Genomic DNA, 14,692 nt, shown 5'->3' with positions numbered 1-14,692 from the left:
GAGAGTGGCCTGAAGTTCTCCAAAGATTCCATCTGTACTGATCATGCTCTGGCCCCACACAGCTCCTATGGTCTGACCACATTTCACATGCACCATCCCTGTGACTCAGCATACTCCACCCCAAGGTTGCAGGAACCTAGCAGGACTTTCCTTGCAACTGCTCCTTTCACCGACCAGCGACTGCTGCGGCACCAAGCAGAAGAACTGAGAGTAGGGAGACTGTCTCTCCTGTGCTCACAATACTCCTGTGATGGCCCCCCACGCCCTTTCACGATGCCACCTGGAACTGGGGTACCACTGAGCCCGCCTGACCCACTAGCCTGTATTGCTATACGCTATATTGCTGAAGCAAGCCAGTCAAGCCTTCCCCCAGGCTTCAGACTGCACTTTACCAGCACACATACAGGTAGGGACACACACAGTTGCAGCTATACACACAGATGCTGAGATCAGCTCTGTATGGGAAGGCTCAGCTAAGGAACTGCCCAGTACTCAAGTGCACACCCCCTCTGGAGGGTTAACCCAAAATTATACTATCTTGCACTACACAGAGAACTGTACAGCGTAAGCTCATGAAATTCACCCCCTCCCTCAACGTGGAGGGGAATATACACAGCTTTCTGCCCCAAGTTATGATTTCCACACACACACAGGTTTTAAACAAAACAAAAATAAGTTTATTAACTACGAAAGACAGATTTTAAGTGATAAGGGATAGCAAACAGATCAAAGCAGATTACCTAGCAAATAAAACAAACACGCAATCGAAGCTTAATATACTAAAGAAACTGGTTATAAGTAGCAAATTCTAACCCTAAATGTTGTTTTAGGTGGATTGCAGAGATTCTTGAAGACAAGCTGCATTTGCTTGCAGCTTAAAACTCCAGATCTTTCTTTCACAGGCCAGACAACACTCTCACCTGGGCTCAGCCCTTCCCCCCAGTCCAGTCTTTTTGTTCTCAGATGTTTCCAGCAGTCCTCTTTCTTGGGCGGGGAGTCGATGAAGAACGAACCACAATGATGTCACTCCCCTGCCTTAAATAGTTTTTGCCTATGGCGGGAATTCTTTGTCTCCCAGTTTGATTCCCACCTCCGGTCAGTGGAAAAATACTAGTATTATCATGGAGTCCAGTACCAGATGACTTGGTCACACATCCCTGCAGCCATAACTCAGAGGCTGTTTGCAGCATCCCCAGGAAGGCTTCCCAGTGGGAGATTAGCATCTTCAAAGACCTACTGTTTTCCTTAATGGCCCTTCCCAACCGGCCATCCACACTGATTGCATTCTGTCTAGTGGGCATTCCCCAGGTGTAAACACATTTGTAATAGATTCATAGACAATATTCCTAACTTCAGATACAAAAATAATACAAATAGGACAATCATATTCAGTAAATCATAACCTTTCCAATGATATCTCACATGCCTTATCTTGCATAAAATACATCATAGTTATGCCATAGTCATATCATAACAATATCTCCAAGAAGAATATGGGGGTGTAGTGCCACAACTCCCATTACTGGAGCCCAGGCAGCAAGGGGAAGAATGAGGGAATTGCTTGAGTGGCAAGGAGCTGGGCTTGGGGAAGGGCAAGTAGGGAGACTGGCACACAGGGAAAGAGGCAGGTGGGGAGAGGGAAGGCGGGAGTTTGAGACTGAGACGAGGAGTCAAAAAGAGTTGGGAAGGGAAACTAGGTCAAGGAGACAAGAGGGGCACGTGAGGGAGGTGAGACTGGTAAAAACTGGAGGGGCCAAGGGCAGAAGGGTCTGTAACCACTAGAGAACACTCTCCTCCATAGCATAGAATGGAACACAACATTCCCTAGTCCAGGGGTTCTCAAACTTTTGTCCTGGTGACCCCTTTCATACAGCAAGCGAACCCCCCCCTTATAAATTAAAAACACTCTTAAAATATATTTAGCACCATTATAAATGCTTGAGGCAAAGCGGGGTTTGGGGTGGAGGCAGACAGCTCATGACCCTCCATGTAATAACCTTGTAACCCCATGAGGGGTCCTGACCCCCAGTTTGAGAACCCCTGTCCTAGTCTCAACACTCCTATGCTGTCAGCAAATAGCTGTAACCCCTCCCCCCCGACAAAGCGCATGCCTCATCGCCCTCTCTCTGCTGGCTGGCCTACACTGAAGATAACCTACCAGTGCTATAAATTACTCATTTAGCCCAAGTGGCAGAGGTTTGTGCTCTGGATCTAAAGGTTCCAACTCTGCTGGTGATCCATGTGGGAGTCAATATGGTTCCATATAAAGATATTTGGTTTTTTCAGTTTGCTTTTTAAACCCTCCCCCTCCTCCCACCACCACCCAAAATGAGATTGCAAAACCCAGCCCTCAGAAATTAGGACCTGCCAGCATGAAAGTTGTCTGTGCAACCTTAATTCAGCCCACTTGTTCATAGAATCATAGGGTTAGAAGGGACCGCAAGAGTCAGCTAGTCCAGTGGTTTTCAAACTTTTTTTCTGGGGACCCCATTGAAGAATGCCCGCAACCCAACGGAGCTGGGGATGAGGGGTTTGGGAGGGGTTCAGGGTTGGAGCACAGGGTTGGAGTGCGGGGGTGAGGGCTGCAGGGTGGGGCCAGGAATGAGGGGTTCAGGGTGTGGGAGGGGGCTCTGTGCTGGGGCTGTAGAGATATTAAAGAAGGTACTAACAGTGATTCCCCCAAGTGACAGTGACCCCCATAATTTGTCCCCCACACTTTAAAATCCAACAGTTTCACCAAGTACAAAAATCTCTTGGGTCTTCTGTTAAAACTTGTAAGCTTCTGTCTGTAGAAACCATTGATTGTATCTATCCTGTGAAAGATACTTTATTACTATGTAAAACTTACAAACAAATTAATTGACTTTATTCTTGAAGTGAACACTGTTATCACCCCTGCTGTGAGCCTCCAGCTGTTAAGTGACTTTCACTTCCTTGTAACAGCAACCGCTCCTAGGAACAGACCCCCACCCTCTGTGATTAAAGGGCCCGGAGTCTCAAATGAATTAGCACACACCCCAAAGTGGTGGAGACAGTAAATTAAAATATGGTTAAGATATGGAATGTACATTGATGAATGCGTGATGTACATGAATGGTTAAGGCGGTGCCAGCCTAGAAAGGGAGTATCCATCAGCCGAAGAATGTGTAAAGTGGACCACCAGAACCCCCGGAGGGTAAACTGGGATCCACCCCATCACCTGGAAGGATGAGAAACACAAACTTTGGACAGTTTGGAGCCACCAGGAATGTGCCATCTGCTGATTGAGTCAGCAACAGCAGAATGAAACAGTTCCCATAGACTAACATAGGAATTAAATCCTAGAAGAATGAACTCTCAAGACTGATGACTTTGAGTCTCTGGTTCTGCTGCCAGCCTCCAGGAGCATCAGGTGCACCTGACACAGACTCCGCTCTATCCTCATGACCAAGATACCTGGCCAGTAACTTGGCATGAGCAACTTCTAGGCAGGTAATTATAACACCTATACAGAATTTGAATGAATGATTGTATGAATGAATCTATATATATGTATATGTATAAGGAATAAATAGTGATAGGAATAAGTGGTCAAACAACATTGTTTACTTTTATCTTTTGCTTTATCATTATATTTACAATAAATGTGGCATCTTTGCCTTATCCCTCTTAATAAGATCCTGCTGGTTTTTATTCTATTGGTATAACAGGGCAAGGGGTTGGGGTGTAGGAGGGGCGTCAGGGCTCTGGGCTGGGGGTGCAAGCTCTGGGGTGGGGCTGGGGATGAGGGGTTTGGGGTGCAGGAGGGAGTCAGGGCTTTGGGCTGGGGCCATGGATGAGGAGTTTGTGGTGCAGTAGGGGGCTCTGGGTTTGGCGGGGCTCAGGGCTGGGGCAAGGGGTGCAGACTTTGGGATGAGGCCAGGGATGAGGGGTTTGGGGTGCAGGAGGGGGCTCAGTGCTGGGGCAGGGGATAGGAGTCTGGGAAGGGGCAGGGCTCTGGGGTGGGGCTGGGGATGAGGAGTTAGGGGTGCAGAAGGGGTTCCAGGTTTGGGGGGGCTCAGGGCCAGAGATTGGGGTGCAGGCTTACCTCCGGTGGCTCCTGATCAGCAGCGCAGCCGAGGTGCAGAGGCAGGCTTCCCACCTGTCCTGGCACTGCAGACTGCGCTGTGGCCCAGAAGCAGCCAGCAGCAGGTCTGGCTCTTAGGTAGAGGCGTGCAAGCAGCTCCGCTCGGCTCTCGCCAGCAGGCACTCCCCCCCTTCCCATCCCCATTGCCTAGAACAGTGCTCTCCAAACTTTTTTGATCACACACCCCATCAGTAAAAAAATTTTGAGCACGCACCCCCTGCTGCGCCGAAGCAAAAAAGAGCCACTCGGACTCTTGCTACATGGGCAACCTTAATTCAGGCTTTTCCTAACTTTCCAGTGCTTGACTTTTCAACTTTTAACATTCTTATATTGTAGTTTCTTTTTGTATGTAATACAGTAACATATATAACCACATAACACTGGGTAATTTCTTGAGATTCCCTAATTTCTATTCATGGGTCTCAGCACTGCAACAAAAGAAGATTGGTATTTCGAATGTATGCAAAGCCTTCCACAGGTCAAAGACCCCAGGGTCAGTGCAGCCCATAGCAGCAGTGAGACAGGGACATTTCTTTAACCACAGCAGTGTTTCCTAGTGGAGAGAGCATAGGATTAGGACTCAGGAGACCTGAGTTCTTTTCCTGGCTCTGCCACCGGCCTGCTGGGTGACCTCGGGCAAGTCACTTCACCTCCCTGTGCCTCAGTTGCCCAATCTGTAAAATGGGGAAACTGATTAAAGTTCCCTCATGAAAAGCAATGCATAAGATCTAGGTGATGGTATTACTATTTTCATCCTCCTGCTGCAAGACAGCTGGGCAGGCAGCCATCTTCACTTACATTTCATGGATTGGGGAGAAGAGACTGCAATATCTTCCCCTAAAAGATTTGTGGGAGGGGGGGAAAAGGGAGGGAAAGGTTGGCTACCCAGATTTCCTTGAAGATCTTTGAAGGAAGGGACATACTTTTCCAGTAATTCCTATCCAGCATAAAACGAAATGAAAAAATAAAGGATATAGTGAAAAAGCAGATTTCTCCAAAGTAAAGGCTGGCACTGTATTGCACCAGGCCTTGTATTCTCCAGGCAGCCTCATCAATGGTGGGTATTCCAAGGTCAATTCAGGATGGCATCCAGCATGTTTAGCCAGTGTATGATGCATAACACTGCAGGTACATTGATGATGGGGAAAAGGAATCAGCAAGAGTAGGAGTGTCAAAATGCTCGCTGTTAACTTGGATGGAATCTATTAGTAAACTATTGGTTGCAGATTAGGTTTTTTTCCTAGCATGTGGTGTCTTAGTTCACTACACTGTTTCAGTTCTTGTTGTATAATTAGGTATCTGAAACTGTCTCTGATCTGTTATTCTCCCCACTGCAAACAGAGGATAAACACACAGTCATCAAACATATGAATGCAGGGTTCCGATAGGACTTTAATTGAAAGACACTAAAAACAAGTTACTATTAAAGACTCATTCCTCACCTCCTCTGTTGTTACTATCACTTTTTAGGAACATATTTCAAGCATAGCATAAGAAGAAAGGACTTTTAAGTAGATCAGTAGAAATTGCTACCTCCCCCCCCACACACATTAGGATTGAATTTGGCCCTACATCTTTGTCTGAACACACCCGAATATTAAAGAACTTGTTCCATTCAGACAATGAATTGGAGTCAAACAAAATTTTTTTTTAAAAATTCTCTCTCTTTCTATTAATGATGTGATGTGGTCAACTACTTTTTTGAAAACAGGTTTTTTTAAGCCAATATTTATTCTTCACTATTATCTCTGCAGAAACTTGAAAAATAGCTTACTTTCCCCCAATATTTTATCATCATTATCTCCATTAGGGAAATACAGTAGATTTTTCTCTGTTTCTAGAACTGCTCTGTGTTTATTACAGTCTATGCATAAACATTATTGGTATAACTGGTCAGAAACAGTGGGAAGGAACTTGCTACAACTTGTTTTAATTTTTCATTGAAACAAACTTTCAACAACTTTTTATAAACATGTCTAGTTGTCTGCAATGTCTATCTAAGGTATTCATATGGTCCACCATTACCATAGTGTCTGAGCATCTCACACTCTTTAATGCATTTATCTTCATAAACCCTGAGGTACGGAAGCAAGATTAGCTGCATTTTACAGATGGAAAACTGAAGCACTGCGAGCCCAAGGGCCAGATTTTTAAATATATTTAGGCACCTGATGGGATTTTCAAAAGCGCCTAGGTGCCAACTCCTATTGAAACTTCCAATACCTTTTATTTTTGCTGAGAGAATTTTGTGCCAACAACCCTTCAGTCTGAAGTCCTCTTTACCCACAAACAGGGATAGCACATGTCCTTGTTAGCCATGCATATTTCCTCATGCCAATATCCCTCAGCCCTGCTCTTTTGGGATCAGTGCTAGGGAGGAGGGAATGCAAGAAAGAGCATACTGGGTCAGACCAATGGTCCATCTAGCCCAGTATCCTGTCTTCGGACACTGGTCAGCGTCAGGTGCTTCAGAGGAAAGATGATCAGCCTTGATGCACATTCAGTCCCTGGCCTCTCTGCCAATTAATGCAAACTGCAATATGAACGTTCATCCTATGGACACTAGACTGAGACCACTACAGTACTTCACTTAGATCATAGAACAACCATGAAATGTAACAATGGTCATTAGTGACCAGGGCTGGATCCAAACCAGCAACCACATGTAAAAGGCTCTGTACTCCATTAGCAAACCCTGAGCCATCTCACCCCATGACACTCCAATATTCTTGGACAGAACACAATTTGTTTGTTTGTTTTCAATGAAAGAGTGTAATTAAAATCTCACTCAAGTCTACATACATTAAAATCTACTGCATTCCTTTTGTATACTAAAACTGTAATTTTGTCAGAGATAGCTTACCAAGTTTGTCAGGTACAGCCAGCTTATTGTGAATCCATGTTGCTTATGTAATATGCTGGATAAGTATGTCCCATCCCACTATAACAAGTGGTCCACAGAGGATAAAATCCTACTACTACTCACTAACCAAATAACTCTTTTTGCATAAGTGGTAGGCGCAAACCTGTGTTTTGGAGCTGAAGATACAGGGTTCCTCGTGACCAATTATACTTATCACTCATCTGTTGCTCCCTTTTGTGTACCTACGATTCCCTTCCCCAACCTAATATTTTACCCAGTATGAAAGTTGAGCCAACCAACTGGTATGTTCCTATGTCTCTTTTTACTTTTATCACAAAACAACATAACGGTACGAAGGATTTAAGGCTGATACAATTTAAATGCTTATAAATAAAATCTTACAATATTTACAGACAACTCATCTTCATTTCCAAGTAGTATCTCTTTCCCATTTACATACTGCAAATATCCAACATGACACATCAGCTGAAATCTGGTGCCCAATGATGCAACAGACACAAATTTAGGAATTGGAACTTGTTTCAAAACCGTCACCAAGGTGACCTACTCTATGTCATACACATTTCCCCAGAACCACCCACACCTCTGAGACTTACCAGGAGCAACTAGCTCTGACCACAGTCGGTTGCAGATCACGGTTCTGCCTTCTTGTGTGTCAGGGATTACTTGTATCAACATATTTCAGCAGTTGAGTTTAAACTGATTGGAAAATGCACACCCCTGAGTGACATAGTTATACTGACCTAATCCCCAGTGAAAACAGTGTAATGTTAATGGGAGGGCTTCTCCTGTCAACATAGCTACGACCTCTCAGGGAGGTGGAGTATATCTACGCTGACGGGAGAAGCTCACCTACTGGCGTAGGTAGCATCTTCACTAAGCGCAGCAGCTGCACCACTGCAGCGCTTTAAGCCTAGACAAGCCCTAGGCTCCTGCATAGCTGACTTTGCTGCTATTCACTACCCACATTCAAACACCTGGAAGCGAAATCCAACATTCACTTGCACACTTCAGAAGTGAGAAAATACAATCCAGAGGTGTTTAACATAGGGCAGGACAAAGCACCGCAGATTACATGTCAAGAAAAAAACCTGTGCTGCTCCATAGGGATTGGCAACAAGAAAACCCAGCAAGACTTTCCCATCTCCAAGTTCTAAGGTTCTGTAAAACTGCAGCTCACCATTTATTATCATCAGACAGATAATGAGGCAGCAGGCTACCTGGGCCTTTCAGTGTTTTAAATTATTGCCACTTACATTCATTAGGGTCACCACGTACACTTGAATTATGATGAACAAAAACCAGGTTGCTGGAGAAAATAGGGACCGAGAATAATCCTCAAATCAACCCTGCAAGATTAGAAGAGATTTAAGGAAGAGACAGGTTGCCAGATTTGGAAAGAGGTGATAAAGAGGCAGAAGTAGTACAGTCCAAATCTGGTCATCTGTTGAGGAATCACATTATCTCAGGGACTAAGTGCCTGCCTAAAGACCATGGTAAAGATATGACTTTACCGAGAAGAACCCGTCTTAACTGGAGCTAATATTCTAGACTTCTCACAATCTGGATTCAGGCCATGACATGGGACTGAAAATGCTTTAGTGGCACTGATGGATGATCTCCTGCTGTCAATGGATAGAGAATAGGCATTTATTCTCATCCTCCTCGACCACTCTTCAGCATTCGACATCTGCTGTATCACCTGAGAGAGGTAGCAGGGGTCCAGGGTATTGTGCTAAGATGGTTTGAGTCCTTCCTGGAGAGATGCATCCAATGAATAGTGATGGGAAATTGCACCTCTACCACTAGACCCTGTAGTTACAAACACTACATTGCACACACACACTTCTCTCTCCTGGAGAGAGCATGACAGAACAAGCCACATGTGATAGATATTAGTCATGTAGCTTAATGCACTACTGGAAAGAGCTCAGTTATTAAGGTGATAAGCATGGTATAAGAACCTATAGCCTTCTCAGAGCTCTATCTGCGAAGTGTTAGTAACCTCTGGCCTACGGATGTTTTGTGGGACTAGAAATTAATTATTTGTGTTTGTTATAAAATGTTAAATATGTAGTTGATGAGTGGAATTGGAGAAAGAGGGTCAGGGTCTAGGAGGAACCGGGTACCAAACTAAACTAAGGATGCAGGAATGCATGCTGATTCCACTCTCCAGGCTGCTAGTTCTCAAATTCTGTGGCCCTAGCAGAGCTATGATTTCTTCGTGCTTTCAGCTTTCCTTGGAAATAATTCTGCCATGAAGAATGTGTGTAGTATTTTATATTCATAAAATCATAGAAGATCAGGGTTGGAAGGGACCTCAGGAGGTCATCTAGTCCAACCCCCTGCTCAAAGCAGGGCCAACGCTACTAAATCATCCCAGCCAGGGATTGGTCAAGCCAGGCCTTAAAAACCTCTAAGGATGGAGATTCCACCATCTCCCTAGGTAACCCATTCTAGTGCTTCACCACTCTCCTAGTGAAATTTTTCCTAATATCCAACCTAGACCTCCCACACTGCAACTTGAGAACATTGCTCCTTGTTCTATCATCTGCCACCATTGAGAACAGCCTCACTCCATCCTCTTTGGAACCCCGCTTCAGGTAGTTGAAGGCTGCTATCAAATCCCCCCGCACTCTTCTCTTCTACAGACTAAACAAGCCCAGTTCCCTCAGCCTCTCCTCGTAAATCATGTGCCCCAGCCCCCTAATAATTTTCGTTGCCCTCTGCTGGACTCTCTCCAACCTGTCCACATCCTTTCTGTAGTTGGGGCACCAAAACTGAACGCAATACCCCAGATGTGGCCTCACCAGTGCCAAATAGAGAAGAATAATCACTTCCCCTCAATCTGTTGGCATTGCTCCTACTAATGCAGCCCAATATGTCGTTAGCCTTCTTGGCAACAAGGGCACACTGTAGACTCATATCCAGCTTCTCATCCACTGTAATCCCCAGATCCTTTTCTGCAGAACTGCCTCTTAGCCAGTCGGTCACCAGCCTGTAGCAGTGCATGGGATTCTTCCATCCTAAGGGCAGGACTCTGCACTTGCCCTTGTTGAACCTCATTAGATTTCTTTTAGTCCAATCCTCCAATTTGTCTAGGTCTCTCTGGACCCTATCCCTACCCTCCAGCGCAGAGGTGGGCAAACTACAGCGCGGGGGACACATCCGGCCCTCCAGACGTTTTAATCTGACCCTTGAGCTCCCGCCGGGAAGTGGGGTCTGGGGCTTGCCCTGCTTGCTCCACTACGTATGGGTCCCGGAAGCAGTGGCACATCCCCTCTCCAGCTCCTATGTGTAGGGGCAGCCAGGGGCTCCGCACGCTGCCCCCACCCCAAGCGCTGCCCCCGCAGCTCCCATTGGCTGCAGTTCCTGGCCAATGGGAGCTGCAGGGGCAGCACCTGTGGACAGGGCAGCGCACAGAGCTGCCTGGCCACGCCTCCATGTAGGAGCCAGAAGGGGGACATGCCGCTGTTTCTGGGAGCTGCTTGAGGTAAGCACCACCCGGATCCTGTCATCCTGACTCCCTCCTGTGCCCCAAACCCCTGCCCTGATCCCCCTCCTGTCCTCCGAACCCCTCAGTCCCAGCCCAGAGCACCCTCCTGCACCCCCAATCCCTCATCCCTAGCACCATCCCAGAGCCCACACTCCCAGCTGGAGCCCTCCCGCAGCCCAACCCCCAATTTTGTGAGCATTCATGTTCATGGCCTGCCATACAATTTCCATACCCAGATGTGGCCCTCGGGCCAAAAAGTTTGCCCACCCTTGCTCCAGCGTATCTACCTCTCTGCCCAGCTTCTGTTTATCTTACTGTTAGAGATAGACCCAGACCAGAACACTGGATCTCGACACCCCCTGAAATTTTGGATCTGTCCACTCAATATACTCAATAAAGATCTCTTTCCTACAAGTCTGCCCACCTGCTTCAATATTATTGCTCAAGAAAGAACACTGACATTTGATGCATAAGGCAGACTACATCTCCGTATTTAACAAAAAAAATTGTAACCATCCCCCTCCCTCGCCCAAAGACATTTTACATTTTATTCCTATTCCAGGTGGTTCCCCTCCACACTCACCTCCCTTTCCCAAAAAAACAAGAAAGGCGTTAGATCAGTGCCTGATTTATAATTTTTCAGCATGTAGCAGTAAGAATACACCCAAAAAAAAAAAAAAAAAAAAAAAAAAAAAATCGATTTAACACTGTCATCACTGAATTAAACAAGACACGAGTATACAGTTAGAACACTGGGATGCTAGGGTTACAGATGCTGATGTTACAGGTATAGGGTGACCAGATGTCCCGATTTTATAGGGACAGTCCCGATTTTTGGGTCTTTTTCTTATATAGGCTCTATTATCCCCCACCCCCGTCCCAATTTTTCACACTTGCTGTCTGGTCACCCTATACAGGTAGCTCTTCCCCTCCCCCAATCACAACTCAAAACCTAGAAAAATCAAATTGCTGAAACACGATAGAGTCTGCTTAATCCACAAACAGAAAAAGGATAAGACAATGAATTCTATAACCATTTTTTGACCAAGAAACCCAATCAACCCACTATAATCAAGCAATTTAAATATCTAGAGATAATATTATGTAAATGTATTTTTCCCTGTAAGTTTAATGTTTGTTGAAAATGCTGGACTGAAAGTCCTAGAAGAAAATTTCTTTTATTTTGTGCGTTTGTTTTGTTATTTTAGGTTCATTAAAAGGAACAGAATCCATCTTATTTACTCAAAACACCAATGCAAAATGAACATTCTCCAGGCATATAGTTAAACTTGATAATTCTTGGGGAAAACTACTGACAGTGCCATGCATGCACAGGTACAGTGTCACTTTGCAAAGTTTAATCTCTTGGGCATTTTTCCTCCAGAAGCAACAGTTAGCAGTTGTCAAGTTGTTTTCTACTTCAGTAAATACAAAATGAAAGTCTCTCAAACAGGTAAACCCTTATAAAAACAATAAACAAAAACAGCCAAAAGTCAAACACTTTCCCTGGAAACTGGTTAAAAATAAATACCCCAATCCTGCAAACAGCAACACACAGGAGTAGTCCCAAGTGTAAAGTTCAGCATGTGCTGAAATGCTGGCAGGTTTGGGGCCAAAAATTTGCTACCAAGGTCTGTGTGAACCACGACTACTTTTAGAGCTTAATTCAAGCACTTTATTTTACAGGAGTTTACTGTAAGTTATGGCACAATACTAATATCTGACAAGAAAACTGGAGTATGAAGCAGGGCCGGCTCCAGGCACCAGATTAACAAGCAGGTGCTTGGGGTGGCCAAGGGAGAGGGGCGGCACCTGCGGCAATTCGGGGGCAGCAGGTCCTTCACTCCCTCTAGGAGAGGAGGACCTGCCCCTGAACTGCCACTGCCGATCATGGCTTTTTTTTTTTTTTTTTTTTTTGCTTGGGGCGGCAGAAATGCTGGAGCCAGCCCTGGTATGAAGACAAAAATGTGAGGGGAGGGAAAGTGGTTGTTGTTGGTTTTTTAAGACTGAAGTAAAACAAAAACAAACAAAAATCACAGAAGTGTAAAAAGCTCTTAGCACCTTCTGTTTTCAAATCACCACACAACCACCACAATCCTGATCATGCCATACTGCTTGTTAATACAGACTCATGCACCAGGATGCAGACCTATTGAAGCCAACGAGGATTTGTACAAGGATTTGTGCAACCATTTGCAGGACCACTGTCTTAAAGATGGATTTTTTACTCTAAATTGGGTTTATGCCCACTCTTGCTCTATGAATTATACTGAGGAAGTTCTATGGCCACTGACCTGTGTTGTACAGGCAATCAGACTAGAGGACAACAGTGGTCCCATCTGGCCTTGGAAACTACAAAGCTATGATGTACAAAGAAAGCCTTTTTAAATGCTTCATGCTGCTTTGGCTCTGAATGCAGCTCAGGGGACAGGTGGTGGGGAAAATGGCTTTTTTTCTCTCCTTTATATATCTCCTTTAAAGTCCTGCTCTGAGCTGAATATCCTTATCTCCGTTTTACAAAAGTGGGAACGGAAGCACAGATAGTTTAAAGCAACTTGCATAAGGCCATCTAGCAAGGCAGTGGCATATTCTGGGTTAGAGTTCCTACCTCCCAGCCATGTGTTCAGTCCATGAGAACATGCTACTTCACTTACATTGCTTTGCTGACAGCAAATCTGACAGCCACTCTATCTGGTTATTCACACTCCCCAATAATTGTATCTTTATCATCTTCTACATCCTCACGCAGAACTTAAGGCTTACAGCTTATTTAAACCTAATATTGATTTTCAATTATTTTCTCCACTACATAATGACGTGGGGAGGGGGAACCCTGAAAGTTGTTTGAAGTTATTCAGCAATAGATATAACAATTTGCAACCTTTGGTTTAAATCGATGCACTTTTGCCCCTTCATGACTGTTTCTGATTTTCTTTTGAAGTTTGTTAAAAAGATAACTCTCCACAAAGCTCCAGAACTTTGCTGACTAAGAAAATAACACCAAAGAATTCTGCTTGTGAAGGGACTTCTCCCATGGAAAGAACTGTTCATACATTTAAATAGTACCTTGCATAAAACTTTCTAGTAATTATAGGTTTAAAAGTTCCCTGTTCCTAATTACCTGACTGCCATGAGCAACGTGAGCCACCCCCGGCACCTGGGAAAGGAATGAAGAGTTGAAGGAGGGCAGAGCAGGAAGTGATCAGAAGAAGCTTTTACCTCACACAAGTACTTTGTGACACATACGTTAAATATTATGGTGTGGTCAGTTTCTGTCGTGTCACAAGGCCCCTGGAAAGATTACAAAAGTTCCACGGTATGAATTTTCTCAGTCCCCCACCCCATATGCTACCAACTTCCTGATCAAACAAAAGCTCGGCAACTATGACATTTTCTGAACTCTTCCTTCACACGCACTCCTCCCTTCGCCCAAAGAAGAACCCCACTTCAGGGTGGAGAATCACTAAGAGAGCAGATATTTTCGAGTGAAACATGTTTCGTGGAGACCGGAGGGGAGGGGGGGGGGGGCAAAGGCGGATATCCTGGATCTTAATATTAAACTTCCCTCCTGGTAAAATCTCTGTAAAGAGCCTGGAATACGTGAAGCAGGAGGAACAATGTGACATCCCCCACCCCGCTCCGGATTCTTGGACACATTGTCGCAGGCAGGCACAGTGTAGCTGCCGCATGGACCCCGGACTCCACAAACTGTGCCTGAGCCCGCCGCACAGCTGCAACATGGCAACAACATGCTGCTGCCGCCGCCGCCGAGGAACAGCTCCCGCCTCGGTGCATTTAGCCCGGACGAGCCGGGATGGAGAATTAAGCCCCCGCCCCCACTGACTTACTTTGCGGGCCCCGCTCGCGTGTGAGTGCCCCGGGAGGCAGGATCGCGGCTGCTCAGACACCGCCGCGAGGAGGAGGAGAAGGAGAAGCAAAGGCGAGCGGCGCTCTCCGGCTCCGAGGGGCACGTTAGCCGCCGGACAACATGTTGTATTAGTCATTCATACGGGGCGGGGGGGGGAGGAGGAGGAGAAAAGCGGGTCGCTCTGCACCCTGGGAGCTGTAGTTCCCCTTGGCCGCCCCGGCTGCGCCGTACCGGGAAGCGGGGGTGAGCAAGGGATGATAAACTACAGCTCCCACGGTGCACTGCCAGCGCATGTGCCACGCTGCTGCTAGTGGTTTCCCCTCTCCCTGGCTGGGAGCT

The 14,692-nt window shown here is 45.7% G+C and overlaps 1 protein-coding gene across 2 annotated transcripts in view; it reads right to left on the bottom strand.

The window, feature by feature from the left end:
- TRABD (TraB domain containing) overlaps positions 1–14,481 on the bottom strand; it is a 53,451-nt gene extending 38,970 nt beyond the window's left edge. For both annotated transcript variants that reach the window (XM_034767610.1, XM_034767618.1), the window contains exon 1: positions 14,334–14,481. The gene's annotated coding sequence lies outside the window, so the exon portion shown is untranslated. The remainder of the gene's footprint in view (positions 1–14,333) is intronic.
- Positions 14,482–14,692: the final 211 nt, after the last annotated feature.

The sequence above is a fragment of the Trachemys scripta genome, chromosome 1 (assembly GCF_013100865.1).
Source record: "Trachemys scripta elegans isolate TJP31775 chromosome 1, CAS_Tse_1.0, whole genome shotgun sequence".
NCBI classification, from domain to species: domain Eukaryota; kingdom Metazoa; phylum Chordata; order Testudines; family Emydidae; genus Trachemys; species Trachemys scripta.
The sequence above is the reverse complement of the archived record's forward strand: the minus strand, read 5'-3'. Positions and strand labels throughout refer to the sequence as shown.